A 25386-nucleotide genomic window follows, 5' to 3' on the forward strand; every position below is an offset into this window, starting at 1 on the left:
TTAGATCAAAATAGATAAAATGTAACGTTTTCCAGCAAAATTTCATCATCCACTAGTGATTATCATTTCGTTGACAATGAACTTTTGCTCTTCGAAAACTATTCGTCGAAGTGGTCCTGCTAATCTTAATTAATTGTTCTTAATCACCTGTTGTTCTTGTTATCAATAAATAAATAATATTATGTAGCTCTTATCAAAACTTCAAGTAATTTCTTGCTTGTTACCGTAAAAGAAAGCTCTTAGTGAACGGATTTAGGCACCATTCGTGATAAATAATTTGCTAATCGTATGTAGAGACCATCCTTGAAAAGAATACGAGTACTAGTTGATTTTCACGGCCCCAGCTACCGAAAAGGCGCCAAGATTATCGCCCTGTATTATATTTAAAAGAAATTAAATAATGAAGAATCTGCATAAATGTACGCATGTTTCTCGCACTGTGAAAAATGTGTTTTGAATAACGCTGTCCTACACCCAAACATGTGCACCCGGAAACCCAAATTTTGAATTTCGAAATTTGTTTTATTATTTATTTAATATTTTGTAAAACTTTAACGAATTTTTGACTAACAAACTCAAAGTGGATACGGGCAACAGCGTACAGACACACAAAACGTTAATAATAATAATAATAATAAAAAAAAATACAAACAATCTTAGTAGGAAAATTGAACATTGATAAGACAAACTGAGAAAAGACTGAACTGAAAAAAAAAAAAAAAATCGGGAATTTTAATCATATGTTGCTATGCAGCTTTTAAATTTTTGCAATTTTGCTACTGAGTTGTGTAATTCGTAAGTGCAAAGAAAACGACGCTTAATAATAAAGATAAGGGGTTAGCAGGAGTGAGTGTAACAGCAGACTGGCAGACTGCGATCTCAGCGGCACCTTAACAAACCCTTTTGGGCGACCGTTAAAATCTAAAACCTTTCAGATTATTATTATTATTATTTTCTAATAAACAGAACAACATTTTTTAAATATTAGCGACTGGAGTCGGAAAAACACGTTAAAAGTCAGATTTAGTAATTTTTAAGAAACTGACTTCTTGAGACTTAAAAATGCCAAAATAGGAATTTTCGCGTCGCTTATATATGTTTACGACCAAGGGTTACGAAAATAAAGAATGGGTAAGGACTTTTGTGGACGCGGTGTATATATAGGTTTATTCCTGACTTTAGTACACTATGTTTAATAATAACGTAACTACAGTATTGTGCAGATAGTGAACCTCTGTAAAAAACCACCCCGGTTCCATACGACTTTTGATCTTCTGTGGAGATCTGGAAGAGGAAATATTCAGTACAGTCTTCATGTTGTAGTTCTTGTTCTCAGAAATATAGATTATTTTCATTGGTAATTTTTTAAGGGAGATGGTTTGAAAACCTTTCTTATAAGACATGGCGGACATACGATATTGTTGCTTCGTAAATAGAGATTGAGTGCACAAGTCCGATAATCAGAACTTAATTTCTAAAATTAGAAATCCCGGAGCCCTATGAAAGACTGTAAGGAAGGAAAGAAAAAAAAAAGTAAAATAGCTGAAAATTAAAATAATTAAATAATAAATTTAAATTAATATTAATTAATTAACATTAAGAATATTTAAAGAGATAAAGAGAAATCTAATAAACTACTAAATTAATTTTAAATAGTTAATAGAAAAAAAAAAGTATCGGGCCTTGTTTTATTTCGGGCATCGGCTGGAATTTCAGTTCCACTTAGATGCTTAAAAGCAGCTCAGCCGATATCCGTCTAAGCCTTGATTCCAAGGGATGATGTACAGTATAATGTTCTATTCCAAGGGATGACAGGTATTGCTCTTTTCTTGCAGCACACCAAGGAAAAAAGATAAAACGATTAAAGCTCCACTAAGGAGAATAGTGAGAATTCTAGAAACAATATGAGGATATGGAAAGAAATTTAACGGAAAAGTGTAGCTTTGAAAATAAAGAGAGAAGAGTTCAAGTCTTTCGGATCACGATGCCCTGCCGATATAATTCTAACCGTCAAGCAGAAATTTTCCCTGAATACCTTTCCTGGATAAATTTTCCAAAATACAGCGTGAGAACAAACATAAGACTTCTCTGTACAAGTAATAACAGTGGTCCTCCCGTTTGGTTACATCATTCAGAAAGTCTATAGGAACTCTGCAGTAAGAAGTCACTATCGTGAAACGTGCACGACCAGGGTATCACTTTTAGTTCTTTGAGGAATACAAAATTGATCCGTTCTCATAAAGTCATTGCATATTCTGGAGAATAAGCCTTTGACATATGATTGGGGAACTTTGTGCAAGGTTAGAGTGCGAGGGAAAGAAAGGCCTGCATTCAGAATCTAAAAATGATTTCAATTCAAGCTGTGCCAATATTAAGTTAATAAAATTTATTCTTATCAAAAGAAATGCAACAAAACTCTGGATTTTTCCTCAGAGATATTCGTACAATTGTTCACAATACCACGCAGTCCATAATCAGTAGTTATACGTCAAATTACTACAACGTTCAATAGAACGCAATCTACACCGCAAAGAGAAAGCGAACCCGATCAACAATAACAACAGTTGCTAACTAAACAACTGAGCTGAGATGATGTTCCCTGACTGGCATTTTATAGCTTTCAATCGATAATTTATAGCAAATTAGCGAGAAATTTCTAGCAAATTTCTGGAAAGGAAAAGTGTAGAATTACGGTTACAGCTAACATAGTAGTCTATTACATTTATTCAAATTAAATATAAATTACCGAGATAAACCTTTATTGAATGTTAAATGCACGGGCCCCTCTATTTTTAATTTTCCGGCATAGCTTTCTCTTAAAACTCCTCTCGCGCTGCGTTGAAAGGGCAAATACAATAATTTTAATTATGATTCTACTAAAATTAGCTATCGAAATAAAAAATTCGTAACAATATTTATGCATAATTTAACCGAGCGTAGCACATAGTTATTTTCCGATGCAATCATACTCATGGCCCAATTTCAATACAATCATCGTTTACGGAAACCACCTATAAACGATGATGTTATTTAATTGTCATAATTTAATTGAAGGGATCATGTATTTGCGTATAATTATTTTCTGTAACAGTCGTAGCAAAAGTTATTGAAATTTTCTAATTTGTTCCAGCAAATGCATAAAGTTTATCGGCCTGGAAGGGTGCTTTTGTCTAGAACGTCTTGAAGCAGACCGGGTTTATATTTACGATACGCATCGGGAAATCCGGATTTGCACCTGCAACGTCACTCCTTTCAATATCAGGTTAAAAATTCATTTCAGAAAAAGCAGGTTTTAGTAGGAATGATGTGTGAAGTAGTTTGTAGCTTCTAAAAGTTTCTGAAACAAGATCGAGCAATCCTAATATGCGTTTTATAGCCCGAATGATAGTCGTAGAGAAGAGTGGAAGAGTGTGAAGAGTAATATTTATTGCAACGTTTACGTCGGCGCATGCGCATTTCTAAAAAACGTAAATAACACTAACAACATTAAATACGCAGTTACAGACGGAAGATCCGGTTTGTAAGAGAGCGCTAATAGGGAGGATAAAGATAAACGTCTGCAATAAAGCTAAAGAGAAGAATTTCGTGCAACGAGAACAAAACTATGAAAGCTAATGTTCACACTCAACTCGAATTCGAGCTGTTAATGGGTTACTTTTAAGTCTTTTTTTTTTTTTTTCCTTTTTCAATTCTGAAGTTTTTTTTTAAAATCTAAATTGTTACCTATATAAATGCTATTATAAACATCTTTTATTAATTATGATAATCTTGCAAATGTTGAAAAAACTATCAATTGAATATACATTGAAACCTCTCTGAGACGATCAATGAAAAAGTATTAGTTTCCTGTAGAGGATTTGTTTGGTGATAGAAAAGTGATTAATTGTGTTCGGTACTGATATTGAGCTGGTCACTTCCACGCCTGATCGCCACAAAAGCATATAACTTTTCAAGATGACCGATTCTTGCCTTCTATAGACGACTACCTTCGAAAGTGGCCGTACTTTCTCTTATAGCACATAAATAAAAATAGATACACAGCATCACTTTGTAGAGACATTAGGTATTTCAATGCGAAAGAGATAAAAAAAAAGGCAGTGCCGTCACCGGGACTGGAACCACGGAACCTCTCGAATATGCGCCGAGCGTGCCCACCATTACACCATGCTAAGAAGGCGATGAATATACCTTACATACTCCCCCTTTTAAAGGGCGATTGGGAACATACCCGTCACCGTTTTTTTTAGTTCGGGCGCCACTGTAGATAAGGTTATTTCGAAGAGGAGACGTGAAAAATGCCCTCGCCGGGACTCGAACCGGGTACCTCTCGAATACGCGTCGAGCGTGCTGACCACTGCACCACGAAGGCATGCTATGAAGGCGGGAGATATACATTATCACTTCTCTAAGGCGATCATCTTACAAGGTATTTTCACCCTACTTTCTGCATGACTTCGTGGTGTAACTGTAAGCACACTCGGTGCGTATTCGAGAGGTTCGAGTCCCAGCGGCAGTGCACAGTTTTCACGTCTCTCTTGCTTAAAAAAAATGACTCTACAATTTCTAAAAACATATTCGTCCTGAAGCAAAAAATTACTTTGGAGCTATCCGATGTAAACAGCGGGGCTAAACATCACGGGGCCCACCAGCGGCCGAGCGGTAAAATCGGTGAACACTGATATTTCGGTCCGGGGTTCGAATCCCGAGAACAGGTTAATTGCATGGTCGCTTTCGTGGTTTTCTCCATGCGTAACGTGTACACGAGCCAGTTTCTCTCAGAAAGTTCTCCAAGAAAGCATCGTTCCCCTTAAGCAGAGAGCCCTCGAGTGCTATACCATTATCAAATAAACCTATAAACCAAACTTCATGTCAGTAAAAGCCGCATATTGGAATTCGGGAAAGTTCGAGAGCTGCAACTAGACTTTTCGAAAGCCACGAACCTATATTTACTTCATTTTAAAAGCAGAGAAACATGTTTCGAGTTGTAAAAAGTCTGATTCTAGGTAATCATTCATTGACTTTTTGCCTCCAGTATGTAATGATGCGTCGAAGATTACGCGAAGTTTCGCAGTATTTTTGCTTTCTCTAATTATAGTTTGATGCGATAGAAAAGTACTCTTTTGCAGTGTTTAAATACTCCGATGTACTCCGATGCTTCCGCGATACCTTTTTCTAAATGTTGATCTATCGCAGCTCTGTAATGCTCGTGAATCTTCAAATTTCTCTTAAATCTGCGCCACGGTCATTCCTTAAACCTTAATTCCCCAGCACGCTCGTTTCTCGGCAAGCAAGCTATGTATCTGTTGTCTTTAAATTTTACCGATTCTCGAAATTTTCTGAAGGCAACATCGTCTTCTAAGCTGTCACTGTCATCAGATTTATTAAAATTTCTCAAAATTTCCAACTGCTGTAAATTTCTCATCCATTCGGATGCCGAAACAACATCTAAATTATTTGAGCTTTCTCAATAAAATGGCCACCGATTCTGGCCTTAGTAGTGGCCAATGCCGTTATAGGCAAGTGCCCGCCATTTGAAAAAAAAAAAATGGTGGCAACAGTTTGAAAAGTGAACCAACGCAGAAAGTGAAACGACGCAAGATGCCGTTTTGAAACTAATAGCCCTTTGGGTCTCACTCCCCTTTAGGCTAATAAAATAATTACGTTTGGACATTTAATCAGTTTATTAATAACTTTGTAAAAAGAAATAAATGGAATAATTTAGTTACGTTTTTGAGACATTGAATAGCCTTAGTTTACCATATTCCATACATACATTTTATAGCATAACAGCCGCACCATTTGATGCGAGAGCCGCGCTCTGGCCACCTCTGATACAGTGGGTATGAGTTTTTATACATTTTCTTTGCCCCACAAGCATTAAACAGTCTTTTATGGGACCTGCTAAGTGTATTTTCGCTTTGGTGACACAAGCGTCGTGTAATTATTATACATGCAGTTGAGGAGTTCTTTTTATTACTATAATGCAAAATATCTGATTAAATGGGGAAAAGGGAAGTTTAGTACTAAGAGCAAGTGCGAGTTCTTTTTCTGTGCTTCGTTAACAATGTGCTTCCTCCTCCTACTCGGCAACTACTGTTGCATTCCGGAAGTAGAAGCCGCGGAACGAACGAAACCGCTTCCTGTGCTTTTCTGGTCCGGGTGTTTTGTTTTGTAGCGGGGTGGTTCGTGCAGGTGCAACCACGCCCCCTCTTCTGTGCAGATGCAACATGGCCCACCGCCACCTACGAAGTCGTTGCGATGATCGATGTGGAGTGATTTCGGGGGGGGGGATAGGGGAAGCAAAGTGAAAGTGGCCCATCAGAGAGCGGAAAATGTTAGAACTGCAACAGAAAAGTGATTTCGTGGTTTTTGCATAACAGATTTTTACTCTTTTTTTTTTTTTTTTGTGGTCGGCTTGATAGAAATATCACCTAGAAACATGGAAAAGAATAATAATTTTTATTTCATATAATTTGTGTAATAACTTAGATTCCGTATAATTTGATATAGTAAGCCAAGATCTCTACCACTCCTTTGTACATAATTCTTGATTTTTATGACTCCCCCATGTCGTCTCATTAGGAAAGAGGGAATATACTGCTTGACAACAAAGTATGCGATTTTTCAATAATCTAGTTTAAAATCTTATTAAAAACCGGGAAACAGCGAACGCTGTCATCGAACTAACTACTTATCTAAAATGACCTGTAGGGAAGACCAAAATTATCATCCTGAATCAGACAGGATCTCAGGCCAATTCAGTTTTTCTAAATTTTGCAACAGATAGCACGCTAATTTATAACTTTAAGCGCCAAATAGTTACGACAGTAAATCAGCGTGGACAGCAACAAACAAAAACCCATTTTCATATTTAATGATGTAGTCAAGTAAAAGTGAGTAAATACATAACATTTTACCTAATACCTAATATTTAAACATCTCTTTACTTTAACCCACTTTCGGATATATATTTCAGATATCTATTTCATGATTTCTATCAAGAAATCATATAATATCATAATCAGGCAAGCTTGCTTTATTATGATATTGCTTAATTATCACTGCTTGAGACACATATAAAGGCAGCCAAAAAATGTATATAAAACACATATATTTACACTAGGCTGCGTTAAGTATCGAGGATTAAAACTGACTTTTATATTGACGCTAGTGTAAAAAAAAAAAAAAAAAAAAAAAAAGAGGGAAAACACATAAAACAATTACTACGGACTAAATTACACGCATACAAAAAAATTTTTTACAGTTTTTCCTGCAAACAAGTACACATATTTACACATATTTAAAACCTGTATACATATTTATAAGCAATAAAACATATTTTCAAAAAATACACATATTTAAGGCGTAATATTGATTATACATTTATCCAGGCTGAAAAGGAAACCCTTGCGTATATTTGTTTATCACTTTCTGAAACCTCTTTGCGGAGACTCGAAACTTGATCCTGAACTACTGCACTTAATGACATCAAAATAAGATATCTCAACGACAAATAAGACATCTTAATGACATCAGTTCCGCAATTTTTCAACCGCAATTTTTGTTGCTGTTGAATCACAGATGATTGTTGATTATTAGCTTGAGCAGTTAGTTTTCAAAGGAGGTTGTTGGATGGCGATGATTTTGGAGTTATGTCTAAGTAGGAAACGAGTTAGTGATTTAGTTTGATCGAATAAAACTGTAGAAGCCACTAGAATGTGTTTGGTTGTACTAGAATGTATCTGGTTTGGCAACAAAAAAATTATTCACGAATTGATTGCTAATTTTCTTTTCAGGTGCACCTAGAACTTATAAATTTTGTTTCGGCCGGATTGCCCCCTAGTGTAACAATAAAATCACATATTTAGAGTACTCAAAAAATATATTCAAAATTAATTTCACTCTTTTGAGCGTAGGATCAAAATACAGTGTAAAAACAAACGGGATAATTATATTTATTTGGCAACTGCTAAATATTTTTATGACTTCCTCTTATACGGGAAAAGGGAAAAGATGAAATTATGTTTCAAAGGAGATGAAGAATTCGATAGGGAAATACTGTAAGAGAATTAAAAGCCAATAACATGAATGGAACCAATTACCGCGAATTTCAAGCAATTATGGAGTTCAGTTGCTGGGATAAGATTGAGAAATTATATTGATTGCCTCATTTCGAAACGTGCATTATTACAGTTTTCCTGTTTACATATCCAGCATTTACATCAGCTTCTCCCGATCGATCTGCCTATGCAGTATGTATTTAGGAATTTTGTTTAGTTTTATTATTTTTTAATAATGAGTTTTGTAAGGCATCCGTTGGTATTCAAATGCTACATTTTCCGAACTTAATTCAATCAATTACATGTTCTTCTCATTGATTTAAATTAATTTAATAATTTCATAAAAAATATGGGTTGTGCTATGTTACCATTTTAAAATTTTTCAATTGACGAAATTTATGTAACAAATGACTAAACTGGCAACAATTTAGTTTATTTGACTTGCAAAGACGAGCCGGATAACTGGAGATCAGTATATCCGAAGTTCAGATAACTGCAGTTCTATCCCAATCATTAAATACTGTGATACTGAAAAATTTTACTCGGATTAATATCAGTTTAACAACCGAGTGAAAATCTGTATGGAAGTATGATGATATACAATTGCCATCCAGACGGTATAGTGATTAGGCGAGCCTGACTACTACAGTACAAAGTCCATAATCCGGACTCGTCGAGACTTCGGCGATTCCGGATTAGGGGTTTTTCCGGATTACAGATCATCAATTTAAATCTGGTAAGATGGCATGAAAAAATTATACAATTAAAAATATGAAAGCGTAATTTATGAAATAAAGAGCACTTATGATCTAAAGGGTATCAAAATTTACACAAAAAAGCTTAATATTTATTTGTTTACTTTATTAAACATTTCTTTCAATGTAAGTTGTTTAAGTTGCTTCGTTTTATGTGCTAATACTTTCCCTTTAATTCTATAAACAGACATAATTTCTTGTTCAGTTATGTGATTAAGTCCCACTGTTCGAGTCCTGTAATTGCTGTGCCGAGAATACCGACTAACTTGCCAATCGAAATTTTTTCGCTTTCGTTTCGTCTCTGTCACTTTCTTCACTATCAGAAACACGCATGGGTAAATGCTTTACGCGCATGCGTAGCGGACGCGCGCGTTAAACGCGCATGAGTAAGTTTGTGGCTTTGATGTCCGGATTATAGATCATTCCGGATAAGGGACGTCCGGATTACAGACTTACTTTCCGATGAGCAGGCTCCCGACCAGGGTACCACACGGGGTTTGAACGTTTCCTCATCGGATTTGAACTGCTTCCGGTCAAACCCCAGCCAAGGGCTAGGGTGAGAGTACAGACAGCGTTAATGCATTTTTAAAAGAAGAAAAAAACAGTAATACCATGGACAAAAAAGGCTCTTGAAGAAGGTACAGTTTTCAGCGAAGAGACACTTACTAGTTGTTCTGCTAATAAACAGAGTAATTCCGGAAATAATGTTAACACTCATTTATAAATCGGGCCCACCAGCGGCCGAGCGGTAAAGTCGCTGAACACTGGTAGTTCGGCCCGAGGTTCGAATCCCACGAACGGGCTGGCTGCATGGGCTAAGAAGGCGAGAGAAACACTTTATAAGTTTTAGACGTTTAGTTTAGTTAGTTACTCGGTGTTTAGTTTATTTACTCTCTGTGTTTATATAAGAAGTCATAGTCAAAAGCAATAAATCATAAGAATATGTGGAAGCAAATACAGACGTGAAACCTCTCATAACGACTACTTTCGCAGACAATTGCTTCTAAAAACGATCTATCTGTACTTCTTACAACATAAATAAACATGTATACTGGATATCATCTTTCTGAGGGAACTATCTTCATAGGAAACTAAAACCATCAGGAACCATATTTCATAACATGGTAATCTCTTTGGCCATATAAACTGTACAAGATCCTACTAAGGACCCTGGCGACTTCTCGCAGAGGCGTAAATGATAACAACAGAGAAGAAGGGTAAAAATAACCCTTTAATTATTATCAACTCTGAACAAGAAGGTACGTACTTCGTGCTTTACAGTAACACTGACAACTTGCTGTAGAGCTTAAGAATCGTTACACGATCAATTCAAAGCTAAAGAGCAGGGATGAACCAGTACTTCAACCTACAGCTAACTAGGTTGACTCGACAACCTAACCGGCGTGGTAATTATTTAAATGGTCAAAAAGGCGTATCAGCACGGCCAGACTCGTAACGTGACCTGTTTAGTGAAAACACGCTCTGAATAAACTTCCAGATTCACCCGTTTAAATACTCATTTCACTTAACTTTAAATCTGCATCCTGGCGAGGAAATGCGAAGGGAAGTTGAGGAGTTCAGAAAAGATAACAAAAATTTGAATAATTGGTTCATTCAAGTAAGGGAAACCCTACAATTTGACCGGATTTAAGGGAGTTCCATAGAAAGTCGTAGAGCGGTCGTAGATAAGTCATGTTCAATACTATTGTTTACTTATATTCTAAGAAATATTATTCACATTTAGAGAGAACCACCTCGTGAATTTTACTGTATAGTCTCTTTAACTAAATACCAACGTACTAAATATCGTAAATTAAATAAAAAATATTGAGCAAACCTTAAGACCTATCATCCACGCTCGCGTATTATTTATGTCTTCTGCGGGGATGATCATCTTAGAGACATATCATGTTCAGTGATATTTATTTAGATTATCAGAAATATTGCGCACTTTGATACCTCGTCGCCGAATAGAGTTGGCCGCTAGAAGAGGATTTACAATTAAATTTTATACAGCTTATAAGGTATTTCTCCCACCTTCTCGGCATGCCTTCGTGGTGTGGTGGTCTGCACGCTGGGTGCGTATTCCAAAGGTCCGCGGTTCGATTTCCGGCCAAGGCGTTGCTAATTTTTCATCTTGCCTGCTTCCAAAAAGATCCTAATGTCTCTACAAGTTTATGTGTTCTTTTTGGAAGCATAGAACGTAGATGCTACGTAGAAGACGAACTAGCGAATACTCGCTATATCTTTAAAGAACAGATACTGCAGAGAGAGGTTTAAAAAACCTTTTCATTTGAACTAAAATAAACAAATGCACGTACTCGGTGCTCACAATTCACCACCACCTGTGGCTTACTAAATTTAGTATAAAATGTCATCAATCTGAAGGGCTAACGACTAGCTCCTTGGCTTAATTTAAACCGCTAAATCGGCTGCACACGCCAAAGCCGAGCTTAGAAATAGGAGTATCAACTGAAAGGTGTCTAAGACCGACTACAGAGCTCTCTCTTCAATCTCTCTTGCATCCAAAAATCCTAATGTCTCTACAACCTTCTGCGATTGGATTTACAGGCAAACGCCCAGACCGGGCAAGCATAATATAGCATGGGATGCAGAATGGACTTGTAAATAAGTAACTTGTTATCTAAAGATAAAACACTGTTTCGAGCAATTAGGGGGTGAAGTTTAGCTTTACGCACTCGAAACGTTTGAATAATACCTGTCATATGTGGGGTCCATGTGAAAGAATTGTAGAGGATCACACCAAGGTAAGAGACACCACCGCTTTGCCTCAAGCATGCAGTTTCGTATAAAAAAATGCTAGTTTAATATCCATAACTGTCTGGAACTCTTGAAACGCAGCTTAAATACTGCTCCTGAAACACGTTTAAATTTGAATACTATGTCATTAAAAATGTACATTCCGGCAGGAAACTGAAATCAGAAAGGAAAGGAAAGTAAAACTAATATTAATTTGTTAGAATAAAATAAGGTCTTAACAGTTTTATGTTTCTGATGAATGCGCACTGGATAACGATGTGTTGAAACAATCAATAAAAACATCTGACACCACAGACATATCTCATTTGTTTTAAATTTGTTTTCAAGCATATTCCAAATATTAAGTTCTGCTCCTTAAAAATAAAGAAATCCTTTTTCTAAGGTGAACGGCCATGCTACTATACGAATTTAGTCTTCTGTACATGTAGCCCGCATTACAGAAATATATTTTACCGACATTTACTTATGTTCTGAGCTTTTCTTTCTCCATGCACCCCTTTTATCATTGCTAGATGATCATTCCCTGCTCTCTATCCCAAAATGTGAAAAACACATGACATTTGTTTAAGTCTGGATTATTTAAAAAAATATTTTTTCTAAATCAAATAAGAAAAAGTATAAAAAATTTTAATGAATACCAAAACGTGAACTCAAGCAGCTTTTATATGCATAAAATAAAAATAAATACTTAACAGGTAAATAAAAGACTGACCGCATTCCCCCCTGAAACTATGAAACTCCCTACTCCCCCTGGTTAAAACCCCTGCTCGTACGTTTCAGTGGTGTGCATAAATAAACTATGCGAAACAAATGAATGAATTAACTAAAGGTGATATAATTATATAAGAATAAGAACACACGAAAATAAGAATGAGCTTTGATGTCTGATGATACGATATATCAGGGGTTCCCAAGTCTATGGCCGCGGGAAACCATGGCGCCCGTCGATCGTTTAATGTCTGCCCGCCGCTATGCGGCCACAATAAAAATGGTTTAGTTTTCAATACAATTCTATATGAAAGTTCATTTTTAATTAAATAGAAATTGTGTCCAATGCAGATACAATCACAAAGGGAAATGCGACCGATCTCTTTATGTGAATGTGTTATTAACTCTATCCAACTATAAAGTCACCTTGAAAAAGTAAATGGTGCCCGACGTTTCACGTTTCAACAAATATTCTAGAATGTGCTCTTAGGGACAAAAAGGTTGGGTACCCCTGCGGATTTATCGTTACTATGCCTGTAAATTTGCTTTCTTGCATACGTTTAAAATATTCAGCAAAGACGTCACTACAGGCTTCGAATAAACAGAAGCGAAATAAAACAGAAGCGGGAACGAAAAATTCTACAATTTTCCTCAAAATTCGTGCCTCGATAAATGAAATCAGAAAACTTGATTTTAAATTTTTGAACAGTTTAATCTTGTAGTCATTCTAAATACCTTTAGTTGCATAGGAAACAGAAAAATTCTTCCTCGCATAAATACTGTTACACACATACATATTTCAATAAAGTTACTTATATTCTACATTTCTATGTATGTTTTTTTATTCCTCGTAATATAGTTCTTTAAAATGTTCTTTTTGAGGTATTTTCTGCACCACTGGATAGAAATGACTTTCTTAATTATTTCAAATTTCGTAAGCGATTTTGTATTTATTTGTAATTTTACCTAACATTGCAGGATTTCCCTCAGTCATTTAACTTAATATTCAAATTTTTCTTATCTTTCCTGAACTTCTCAACTTCCCCTCGTATTTCCTCGCCAGAATGTAAATTTAAAGTTAAGTGAGTATTTAAACGGGTGAATCTTGGGGTTTATTCAGAGCGTGTTTTCGCTAGACAGCGCACGTTTCATTTCTGACCTTGCCGTTACGCTGATACGCCTCTTGGCCATTTTGAATTATTATCATGCCTGTTAGTTTTGTCGAGTCAACCTAGCTAGCCGTAATTTAAAAGTGATCATCCAGCACTATTCTTTTAAAACTTGAGTTGATCTGCGTTATAAATTCGTAGTTTCCACCGGAAGTTGTCGGTGTTATTGTAAAGTACGAAGTACGTGTCTTTTCTGTCATGGTTGAAAATAATAGAGGGTTATTTTGACCCTTCTTCAGTCCTGATATTATTTCATACCAGTGCGAGAAGTTTTCAGGTTAATTACCAGGATCTAGATTAATTTCTGTGAACAAAGAGAGATAGATCCTATAATATATGTATCCGTTTACGTAAATCTTTGTGCGAAAAATCAATAGTGAACCCGCTCTAAGACTCTCACTAAAAGTTCCAGGTAATATTATCTTCTATGGAGGTGATGGTTTTAAAAAAGGGATAATCAGTACTATGTTTATTTATATTATCAGAAATAGTGCTCATGTTCAGAGTTCTTATCTACGGAAAATTGTTAAAGGGTCCATACAGTTGCATTTATTAGCATCCAGGAACGGGAGAGAGTGAGAAAATTTTAATTTCTATAAATACAATGAGCACCATCCATGATTCCAGATAATATTGGTCTTTTGTGGAAGTGATCATCTTCGAAAGGTTACGTCAAGTAAAAGTGTTTGCATATGTTCATAGAAATAAGGTCACTTTCGAAGGTGGCATTCTTGAGAAGGTGATCGCGAAGAGAGATTTCAATGCAGTTAAAAATACACTGAGTTAGCAGAAGTGAGTCCAAGAGCCGATTGAAAACCTACAATGCTCAGCGAGATGATTTTCTTTTCTTCTTTTTTTTTAAAATTCGTTAATATATTACGTAACTCTTAAGTATGGAGTTTATATGGTTATTTTCTCCCTTCTTTCTGCATGCGTTCGAGGTATAACGGTCAGCACACTCGGCACATATTTGAGAGGTCCAGATTTGAGTCCCGGTGAGGTCATTGATCGTTTTTCATCACTCCTGCTTAAAAAAAAAATCCTAATGAGTCTACAGTGGCGCCCGAATTAAAAACTGTGGTGCATGATGATTCTTCACCACCAGGATTTGGCGATTGGGTCCCCTAATCCCCAGTCTCCCTTTAAAAAGGGGGAGTATATAAGGTTATTTTCTCTCTCCTTTCCGCATGCTTTCGTGGTGTAACAGTAAGCACACTCGGCGCGTATTCGAGAGGTCCAGGTTCAAGTCCTGGCGAGAGCACTGCTCATTTTCCACGTCTTCTGCTTTAAAAAAAAACCTAATGACTAATAAGTAAACTGAGTACTCGTTTTCTGGCTTTCACATTAAGTAATTTACCTTTTGCTTTAGTGGAAAGCTAATTATGGACGAGATATCTATACGGGAAAATTCTGTTGACAATATTTTGTACTGTACTAATTCTGATATTCATCATTTCCTCTACTACTAATTATATTCGAGCGAACTCAGTGAGAATCATCTCAACGATCTGGAGAAGTTGAACGAACTTTCTTCGCCCACCCTTAAATATGATTATTTTATCAGATATTTATTATCTGTTCCATGTACTCTATTTTGAACAGCGTATTTCTTATCAGAGTAAACTAATCTTCCGGCAAGAAGAATGTGCGTAAAATGTGGTATCAGTATGTTAATGGGCACTCGCAAACACTCTAATAGTTCAACTGATTTTGTTGATGCGACAAAACTATATGCGTTGTATTTGCTAGGTGTCGTTATGTGCCAGAGATTGCAAAAATATGGTCCAGTAACCTTGCTATTATAATACGTTGACATTGCAATGTGAATCTCATAAAATTCAAACTGGGAACTCGAAACTATTTTTTACGATTAAAAAAACTGCGTGCATGGAAATGAAATTTATGAAACAATATAAAAATTATTCATAAAAAAATTAATTAAAAAAAAACATTTCTGTTTGATTTTCAGAGGTACTGGTCATTTACAGAAGTAGCCTTCTTAAGAAGATTGTCACTACGAGAGAGACCTCTGTATACACTGTCTGTATTTCCACTAAGAAAAAAAAAAAAAAAAAAGCTGATGTGTACACCACATGACTTCGCTGTGCGGAATATTAAATTATACGCATTTAATTTAAACTCGCTTTCTTGAATTTCATTAGAGATATATTTCTCATTCAATTAATTCAGTTCTCATTTCGCGACAAGGCAAAAATACATAAAAACTCAAAAAAATATTTTCGTTAAAAATTGTTAAATGCAAAAATACATAACACACAAAATACTGCTAAAAAAATTCACGAACAAAATTAGAATTTCTACGCAAAAACGAGCAATGCGTCCAGCAGGAAAAATTGTTAAATGCAAAAATACATAACACACAAAATACTATTAAAAAATATTCACGAACAAAATTAGAATTTCTACGCAAAAATGAGCAATGCGTTTAGCAAGCAAGAAGGCAGATTTTTCGGTGCACAAAACTGAAAGTTTACTTTTGGTCCCACTAGGCAAAAAGACACTGAAGGTGGTGAAAATGACTTTGTTCACTATTCTACTAAGTTTCAGATGCAAACAAATGGCGGATCGTTAGGCTTCATTGGCTACTTAAACTTTTAAATTGTTGATAATTCTACAACTATTGCCTGCAGATTAACTAAAGGCATAAAAACTGTGGCAACAGATCACAAGATTAGTACAAATTATCTGGAAAAAATGGAACTCCAATTATTTAAGTCATTTACAAAATCGATCTAAATGGCAAACTCTAAAAAAAAAAAAAAAAAAAAAAAAAAAAAACCACCTTAACCGAAACATATAAACCACATAATTCAATCACCTTTAAAGCAAAAAATGTACAATTTACCAACCTATAAGAATAAAGACACTATGCTCAGCGAAACAGGTAAGAGAGTTGGAATATATATATATGAATATATATATATATATATATATATATTAATCTACGATTGGTGCAGCCGATTGAAACGAAAATGTGAGGTGGACAACTACATGTTACAGCAGTCTCGCATACAAAATTTGAGCGCTCTACGGCTGCTCGTTCTTGAGTAATGAGACTTAGAAAGTCCTCCACAAAGGCATCACTCCTCTTAGGCTGCTGTACCGTAACTAACCAAATCGTAAAATCGGGAGCTGAAGTACAGCAGTTGAGGGATATTACAGTATTTAAGTATTAGAGGCTGGGAAATCAAAAATACTAGATCACGGTTAATGGACGGATAAAATATTGTCAACCTGTACAATAACAATCACTTTGAATTCCCCAAAACCGCGTGTAAGTGCTATGACAGGGGTAACTATTTGTAGAAATTAACTGTGATTGTGACAGCAAGTAGGTTATGGTATTTACGTCTTTGCTACCATTCTGTTGACGCAATGAAAAGACAATCTGCTAAATAAAAACTTGAGAAATGTTAGGTTAAAACATATTGTTACGAAATGTACAGGCACGGTGAGATAGCCTCCCCGCAAAGAAGGTTTAGCATTGCCATAACATGGCAGGGTAAGGCAGGGTTGTCACATTTGGTGAGAAATCGCCCGTTTGGTGAACTCTTATGAATAACAGTTGTCTCCTATACTCATCCATCAAATTCGAATCCATACTAATACTGAGATTCTTGTAAACACTGAAATTCACTTTCGTTTCTCTTTCACGAACTGAAAGAATAATAACCAGTCTATTTTAAAAGATTTTTTAATTGTTCCTGTCTGCCTTAATTGAAAAAACACTAAGTCTTCAATTGCACCGATATACAGTCACCTTTTCCCGGCCACCGTTTTTGAAAATGACCAGTATTTCTGGGAATGTTAACAAACGGTCAGATTATTATAGAGAACGTTGTAATTCTTCTCTGATAACGATGCTAAAAATACTGTTACGAAATGTCCAGGCGCGGTACAATAGCTTCTCCGCAAAGCAGGTTTAGGGTTACCACAAAATGGGTTTAGGGTTGCCATATTTGGCGAGAAATCGTCCATTTAGCGACAAAATTGGCAATATGCCATGGACAGATGGAGAACCTTCTGGAACGAATTCTTACCGGTTTAAGCCCAGAATGTTTTTGAACACAAGCCGAAAGCTATATAAATCCTTCTGGTCCGCAGTCAGTCAGTGTGCCTCGTCTAGCGAGCTGATAGTCAGTCATTGAGCGAGTGTCTCGAAGTCTAGAGCCGAGTTGGTCGTCGAGTGCATCGAAGAGTCTCTTAGTGTATCGCGGTTACTGCATCGTCGAGAGAATGTGTTAAGCTCCTGGAACGACTGAACCGAAGAGTCGGGAGCCGTGCTCTATGTGTCGTCAAGTGCATCGCGAGTTGTAGCGTGGAGAGCCTCGAGAGTACGTGGAGTTCCGAGAACGACAAAGAAGAGTCGAGAGCTGTACTCTGGTGCTTTGCATTAAAGCTGTCTCCACCGTTATGGCATGATAACCTGAAGTCTGTGTCGCTGATTGTTCCAGCATGTTTATTGTAGTCCTTCGACGACTGTGTAAACGGGATTTTGGAGCTGTCCTGAGAATATTGGTAAATAAAGTGTGTTTCGATACTTCATTAAGTGTCGTGATTATTCATTCCAAATCCACACAAACCCCGTTCGAACGTGAAGGAAGAAAATAACGTAAAAACTGGTGTCAGAAAAAGGCGTAACAATATGAATTAGAGTTTAGTTTATTGAAATTAACTAAACTCTAATTTATATTACGGCAAAGCACACTAGGACTATATGCCTAAGGGAAGGGATGCCTTCGTGAAGGACCTTCTAAGGGGAACTGGCTCATATGCATATTACACATGGTAAAAACTACGAATGCGCCCATGCAGAAAGCCCACTCGCCTAGAATCGAACCCAGGTCGAAACTACTAGTGTTCAGCTATTTGGGCAGTAGGAATTAGAGTTTACAGTTTTCATATCCGATTTACTTTACATTCCTTTCTTTGCCAATTTTTAGCTCAAATTAATAGCCCTTCTGGTCCACCCAATATTAGAGCCCTGTGTTGTATTTAAAGAAATTAAATAATGAAGAATCTGCGTAAAGGTATGTATGTTTCTCGCACTGATAAAACCACGATACCTAGAAACGTCCAATTTTGAATAACGTACGTCTCCACCCGAATATGGGTATCTGGAAGTCCAAATTTGTAATTTGTTTTATTATCTATTTCATATTCAGTAAAACTTTAACGAACTCAACGATTTCAAAACGAGCAGTGGCAGTACTATAACGGGAAAAAAAAAAAAAAAAAAAAAAAAAAAAAAAAAATTATTCCAGCGCGCGAGTCTGCGTATCGGAAATTCTAAAGATATACTCGTTTTAAAATTACTTTGCAATATTGCCGTTGAATTGCATTTTATGGTTTAAGTGCGAAGAACATGATCTTTAATAAATAAAGGTAACACACAACCCAAATCCACGAAAGTTCCCCCGTTCATTCTCAAAGGAAATAAATTTACTTGGAGTAAAATTAAGCAAATTGTTATGTTGATTATAATTCTTCTCATACATAGCTCTTATTTCAATAGATTTGTCTCTGTAAGATTCAATTGTATCATATTCTTGATGCGTAAAACTAATTAAATTTTTAGTTTCTTCATCTACTTCAAATAAACGCTCTGCCTTCTCGACAACTTTGCCAAACTGAACATGAATGTCCCTTGCGACATCAATCTTACAATGAATATCGACGAACGTATTCGCCGCCGTAGTAACGAGACGGCGTAAATTAGTTCTTTTTGCTCCAAACTGAATTTCAAATTTCGCTTGACCAGCCTCTACTTTAGCCTCACTTTCTGTTTGTTCTGAATTAGTCATTTTACCTTTCTTAAACGTACTGTATCAGATTGAACATAAATACTGTACATGAAACAAAACGTAGTATAAAATAACTCAAAAGCATCCCTTTGGGCGTAATCAAAAATCTGAATTCACATATTTTTTATGATGTTCTTTATATTAACTTACTAATTACAGTATAAACACAGCGTCTATTAAGGAGATGAAAAAAATAATAATAATAAGGAGGAGGAGGAAACAGCGTTGGTTTTGTTTAGTTAGTTGGAAACGTCATCAATGTCTTAGGAATTCTTTTTGGAATTTTTGTTCAAGAAAATTCTTTATTATGGTGCTTAATTAAAGAAATTTCGGAAGGGTGTTTAGCTTGCTTTCTTACCGATGCTTCGCGTTAATCAGAACACATCGAATCAAAAAATTATACAGTGGAACTGTACAGACGTCGAGTCTTTCAAAGCAAGAAGAAATGCGGAAAGCTTCACTTGCCTAATTTACAGAACTCTGGCCCGATTGATTGAACTGGTCGAGACATACGTCTCATTGAAAACTAATTATTTACAACTTAAGCCAACAAATTACATTTAACATTAGTTCTAGGTGAAGAACAGGGCTTCTATCATGGATGTTAAGTATGATATTCGAATAATAATTAGTGCATAACAACTGAAAAAATCAAAGAATATTACTGAAATAATTTACCAAAGGTCAATTATTTAGTAAATGTCTTTTGAGATAAGAATTTATACAGAAGCAGCAATCAAGTAATGTTCATTGTCCTTTTCTTCTTGTGATGTCTCTGCTTTTCTTTTGTCTCGCTGTAACAGCGAAGGAAAGCTGCAACCGCGGCAACGTCTGTCTGAACTAGGACGTCGTAGGAACGACAATGACGTCATGGTATCAAGTTCATGGAAGCCATCATTTCGTTTGTTTTAGCAGACGGGAGGAGTTGGAAAAGTTCTCAAGCTGTCCATAAACAAAAACAAACGCACAGACCCATCTTCTTTTGTTATCACGTGACATCCTGAGGACGTGACGCAGTTTGCGCGTTCTAACAATAGCGAAGCACGCCTTGCCGAATACGTTCGATCTGACTGGCAGTTGCAGGTTTCTATTGTCACGGAATTCAATAAAAAAGAGAAGCGACGATTTTTTTTTTCTTATCTCCTGAAATGTATTCGCGCCTTCGCAAGTTCTTTGTTCTTCCGAAAAGAATAACATGTTTTATTATAATGGCGCTTTTTTTGTCTTGCGTATACTACCATCCGAATTAGCAAAGTGAAGATTTATCAGTCCCAGAAGGCATTCGGAACTTGACAGTCAGCGAACAAAAAGTTTGCCCAGTTACCAATGCGTACTACTAACCGGATAGTACCCTTGAAGTAAGAGGACGAGCAGATTTTGTAGTAAAATAAAAATCAAAGTTAATCCCTACCATATCACTCTTCACCAATAGTTAGAAGTCTGGTGAATATCCACAAAAAATGATCAACATGAAAGACGCCTTATATATAAGGTATTATAACGTATCAGTACCGTTATATTATAAGGTATTTCTCCCGCCTTCTTAGCATGCCTTCGTGGTGTAATGGTCAACGCGCTCGGCGCTATTCGAGAGGTCCAAGGTTCGAATTCTGGCGAGGGCACTGCTCATTTTTCATCTCTTCTGCTTCCAAAATATCCTAATATCTCTACAATGGCGCCCGAACTGAAAACGGTGGTGGATAATGATTCTCCATCCCCAGGATTTGGCGATTGGGCGATTCATCTCTCCTGCTTCCAAAACATCCTAATGTCTCTAAAATATTTTAACTAAAAATTTCTACAAAAATATTAAAAAATCTCATGAAATACTTGTCTAGATTTGAGCTAATTAAATGGAATAAAAGTAATAAGAACACCCCGATATAAAACTTAAACATCAGGCTGGTTTCGTAAAATGTTCGGTGGGCCGGCGCCAGAGCCGCTGCGACCGATGCGGTTGTGTCGGAAGGAAAAATTGTTAGAATTTAGTGAAGCATTAAGCATTTTTTTGATTTAGAGCAGGATTTGAGCAACGGAATATTAAGGCGGCAACGTTTCTAGATTTGAGGTAAGCACCCGGTAGCAGAACTTAGGACTCTCAGAGATTGTACCGGCCTAGCGCCGACCCCGAATGTTCGTTTACTTTACTGATTTACTAGGAAAGAAATCTTATAATAATATTTTAACTAAAATTCAGTAATATAATTAAATTTACTAACATTCGGTAATATAATTTGAAAAACGTTGTCATTAAAAATATTTCTGCTGATGTGCAGGCTGATGCACAACATGCCAAATATCAATAAATTATAATGAAACTTCGTAACAGTAACCTCTTACCGTAGATGACTGACTACCTCTTGAAGCGCCTAGTGTTTATTAAGCATAAGCTTTCAACAGATTCCTTTCATGAAATTTCAAAATCGTCTGTACTCGTGGATTTCGTCGGCTGCGTGAAGCGATCCGGAAAACTTCGGATCAACGCTGTGGAGAGGAAAACACTCTGCGTCTGAAAGGTAAAAAAATACATAAGGCGAAATTCTAAATTTAATTTCCAGTTTTAAATTTTATTCTGTCAACTCTCCATTTTAGTTTGGAATATTATTTCTGAGAACATATTGTTACAAAGTTCGTATTTAAATAGCTAATTTTAGTAGAATAGTAATTAAAATTATTTTATTTCCCCGTGCAATGCAGTGCGAGACGAATTTTAAGCGAAAGCTATGGCGGAAAAGTAACAATACAGGAGCACGTGCATTTAGCATCGAATAAACGGATATCTCGGTAATTTATATTTAAATTGAATAAATGTAATTGGCTACTATGTTAGCTGTTAGCAGTAACCGTAATTCCACATTCTTTTGCTTTCCAGAAATATCGAGAAGCAGAATTCACTAGAAAGGTCTCGCGCGACCGACTGAAAGATATGAAAAACCAGAGAGAGAACATCTCAGCTCACTTAGCTTCATGATGTGTAATTTCTGGATCAAGTATAATTTTCTACTTTTAGCGCCCTAGTGCATCTGTATTTTATTGAGCCCGCAAAAAGCTAGTTTCGTTCTAGCTAAGCTATAATAAAGTCATGTCTCTTCTCAGCTCAGTTGTTTAGTTAGCTTCTGTTGTTATTGTTGCGAATTCGCGCTGAGATCGGATTAGCTTTCTTTTCTCTTTAAATGTGCTGTGAATTGCGTTCTATTTAACGTATTTCCGTTCCACTGATTATTACTGCCTGATATTGTGAACACTTCTACGAATATCTCTGAGAAAAATTCCAACGTTTTGTTACATTTCTTTTGATAAAAATTAATTTTAATAATCTTTTATCGGACTTGTGCATTCAACCTATTATGAACCCATACGCACGTAAAAATACTGTAGAGTCATTAAATTATTTTTAAAGCAGGCGTACATGAAAAACGAGCGATGGGACTCGAACCCTGATCTCTCGAAGACGCGCCGAGTGTGCTGACCATTACACCATGAAAGCATGCTGGGAAGAGAGATAAAATACCCCCTCATAAAGGACGACTGGAGATTAGGCGATCCAGACGCCAAATCCTGGTTGTGAAGAATCATTATCCACCACCTTTTTAGTTCGGGCGCCACTGTAAAGTTATTAGTTGTTTTTTTTTAATTTTTTTTAATATAGCAGAAATGATGAAAAATGAGTAATGCCCTCACCGGGACTGAACCTGGATCTCTCGAATACGCGTCGAGTATGTTAACCGTTACACCACGAAGGCATGCCGGAAGGAGGGAGAAAATACCAATAAACAAATTTAATCAACCACTTCCACAAAAGACTTATATCATCTGAAAGTGTAGGTGGTCGTCTCGGAGAAGATTCGCTGCATCATTATATAATACTATAGCATGAAATAAGTATAAAATCATATTGATTCGAGATCATCGAATTCAGAACTTTTCAATTGCTATTCACAAGGGGACTCTAATCTCCGATCCATGGCTACGCTAAAATGTTTCGGCCCTATTAGAATATATCAGATATCTGGGTTGTAACAGCGATATCATATTTTTGACTTCATTTTCCTTGAACCTTTGTCCCAGTTTCTCGTAGGACAGCAACGAAATTATACGCAGGAGTTTTAACAGTAACTGTACACTTTTAAAATTTTTCACTTCATTTTTCTGAAGAGATTCTTTAGGAATGCGTTTTCATTATTATCCATTTTTTCACTTCACCGAAAGCCTCATTGTTTTCCTTTCTAATTTCTTTCTTCTATATTAGCCAAATCGTTTGCGCAAGTTTTGCCATGAACGTTTTCACCAAGGTTGGTACTGAATATAACTTTGTCCAGATAAACGGATGAGAATTTAAGCCATTATTTTGCCCCTTTCAAGTAACCAAAATTGATTTTTTTTTTTTTTTTTTTTTTTTTTTTTTTTTTTTTTCGTTTTAAAATTTGTTATTGTAACTTTTTTCAGTCGTTAAAAAATTGAAATTGTTTTTAAGCCCAAATGAGCACTTTGCCCAGAAGGGCTTTTCATTTCATTTTGGCATTTTGCGTCCGTTCGCTATAAATGTCGGTTCACTTTTCAAATTGTTGCGACCCAATATTAGAGCCCTGAATACAGAAATTAAATAATGAAGAATCTGTATTGAATGTATATATGTTTCTCGCACTGTGAAAAAACAACGGTAGCTAGAGACATCCAATTTTGAATAACGTAGTCCTCCATTCGAATATGGGCATCTGGAAGCCGGAATTTGGAATGTGTTGTATTATCCATTTCATATTTTATCAAACGTTAAGGACTTTTTGAATTAAGAAACTCAACGACTTCAAAGCGAGCCGAGGCAACGCTGTACGGGGGGAAAACAATTATCTCCAGCGCGGAGACAGTTTATCGGAAATTCAAAGATAGGCTCTTTTTAAATAATTTTGCAATATATCTATTGAATTGAATTTTATGATTTAAGTGCGAAGAACATGCTATTTAATAAGTAAAGGTAACACACAAAACTTTAAAAAGGGTTCATTATAATGATATTAAATACAACTGTTATTATAATTTAAATCATACACAACATATTATGTATGGCTTATATATAAAAATTTATGTATGTTTTATGTATTATAATTTACGCACGCATTATCAGTTATTTAATTTTAAGTACGTTTTAAACATTGCGAACTTAGAAAAGCTATTTGGAACTTATATGATTTCCTAAAAGACAGTGGCAGTAGTTACACATGTAATTATCAAGGTATTATTATTTGTCTGTACCCGGTGAATAAGGAAGTAACTTTTGTACACGAAATGAACACAAATTTTGTAGTAGCCACTTAACTACCGTTATGTGGATTTCGCATGACGGGAATTCTTGTTGGCGTCACGTGAGGGTTCACGTTTTCATTTTCTTGACAACTTTCATCTCCTCAGCTTCGTAAGAATTTCTGTTACTAAAACAAACTTATTCACCTGTTATGAATAGTCATCATTTTAACATACTTTCAAATAAACCTCTTTAAGACGACCAACCACGGTTCCAGATGGTTTGGGTCTTCTGTGGTATTAATAACATTATATAGATGATATTCAACACCGATATATATTTATGTTCTAAATCAGGGTTTTTTTTAACTTTTTTCAGTCGCGGTCCCTTTTTATGACGGAGATTTATTCGCGACCCCCAGGACCCCATAATATTTACAAAAATTTTGTGGGACCGCAATAGTATTGCGCAAATCCGAGACACGCCTGAGTGAAACTGTCAATATTTTCACTTGTAATGTAATATGCTATTGCAGTTTTAGGTCACTAACTTTCATTTCTAATTTTAAGAGACAGAACAATGTAAAATTTTTAAATAAGTAGCTGACGAAATGACAGCGTCACGTGCAAAGCAAGGAAAATGAACGTTTACAGTATAAAAAGAATGCGTCGAAACGTTTTCGTTTTTTTTTTTTCCTTTGTCTGTATTGTCTTATCTTTATCTATTTTCAGATACATTGTGTAAAAATATTTGGTAATTGTAAAATTATTATAATAAGTTAAAGACATATCAAAATAGCTAAAATGTTGGTAACCCCCTTCTGCAGGTCTTTCGACCCCCTTGGGGATC

At 35.9% G+C, this 25386-nt stretch overlaps 1 protein-coding gene and 1 long non-coding RNA gene across 6 annotated transcripts in view; one reads left to right on the forward strand and one right to left on the reverse strand.

The window, feature by feature from the left end:
* Positions 1–25386, reverse strand: part of LOC118199472 (uncharacterized) — a 254071-nt gene that overhangs the window by 34615 nt on the left and 194070 nt on the right. For all 4 annotated transcript variants that reach the window (XR_015042923.1, XR_015042924.1, XR_004759948.2 and 1 more), the window contains one exon: positions 21639–21807. This is a non-coding gene — a long non-coding RNA (uncharacterized LOC118199472). The remainder of the gene's footprint in view (positions 1–21638; positions 21808–25386) is intronic.
* LOC118199471 (uncharacterized) overlaps positions 1–25386 on the forward strand; it is a 224560-nt gene that overhangs the window by 29463 nt on the left and 169711 nt on the right. The gene's annotated exons all lie outside the window — the stretch shown is intronic.

The sequence above is a fragment of the Stegodyphus dumicola genome, chromosome 9 (genome assembly GCF_044657685.1).
Source record: "Stegodyphus dumicola isolate Sdum_Otavi_A_Nest chromosome 9, ASM4465768v1".
Taxonomy (NCBI): domain Eukaryota; kingdom Metazoa; phylum Arthropoda; class Arachnida; order Araneae; family Eresidae; genus Stegodyphus; species Stegodyphus dumicola.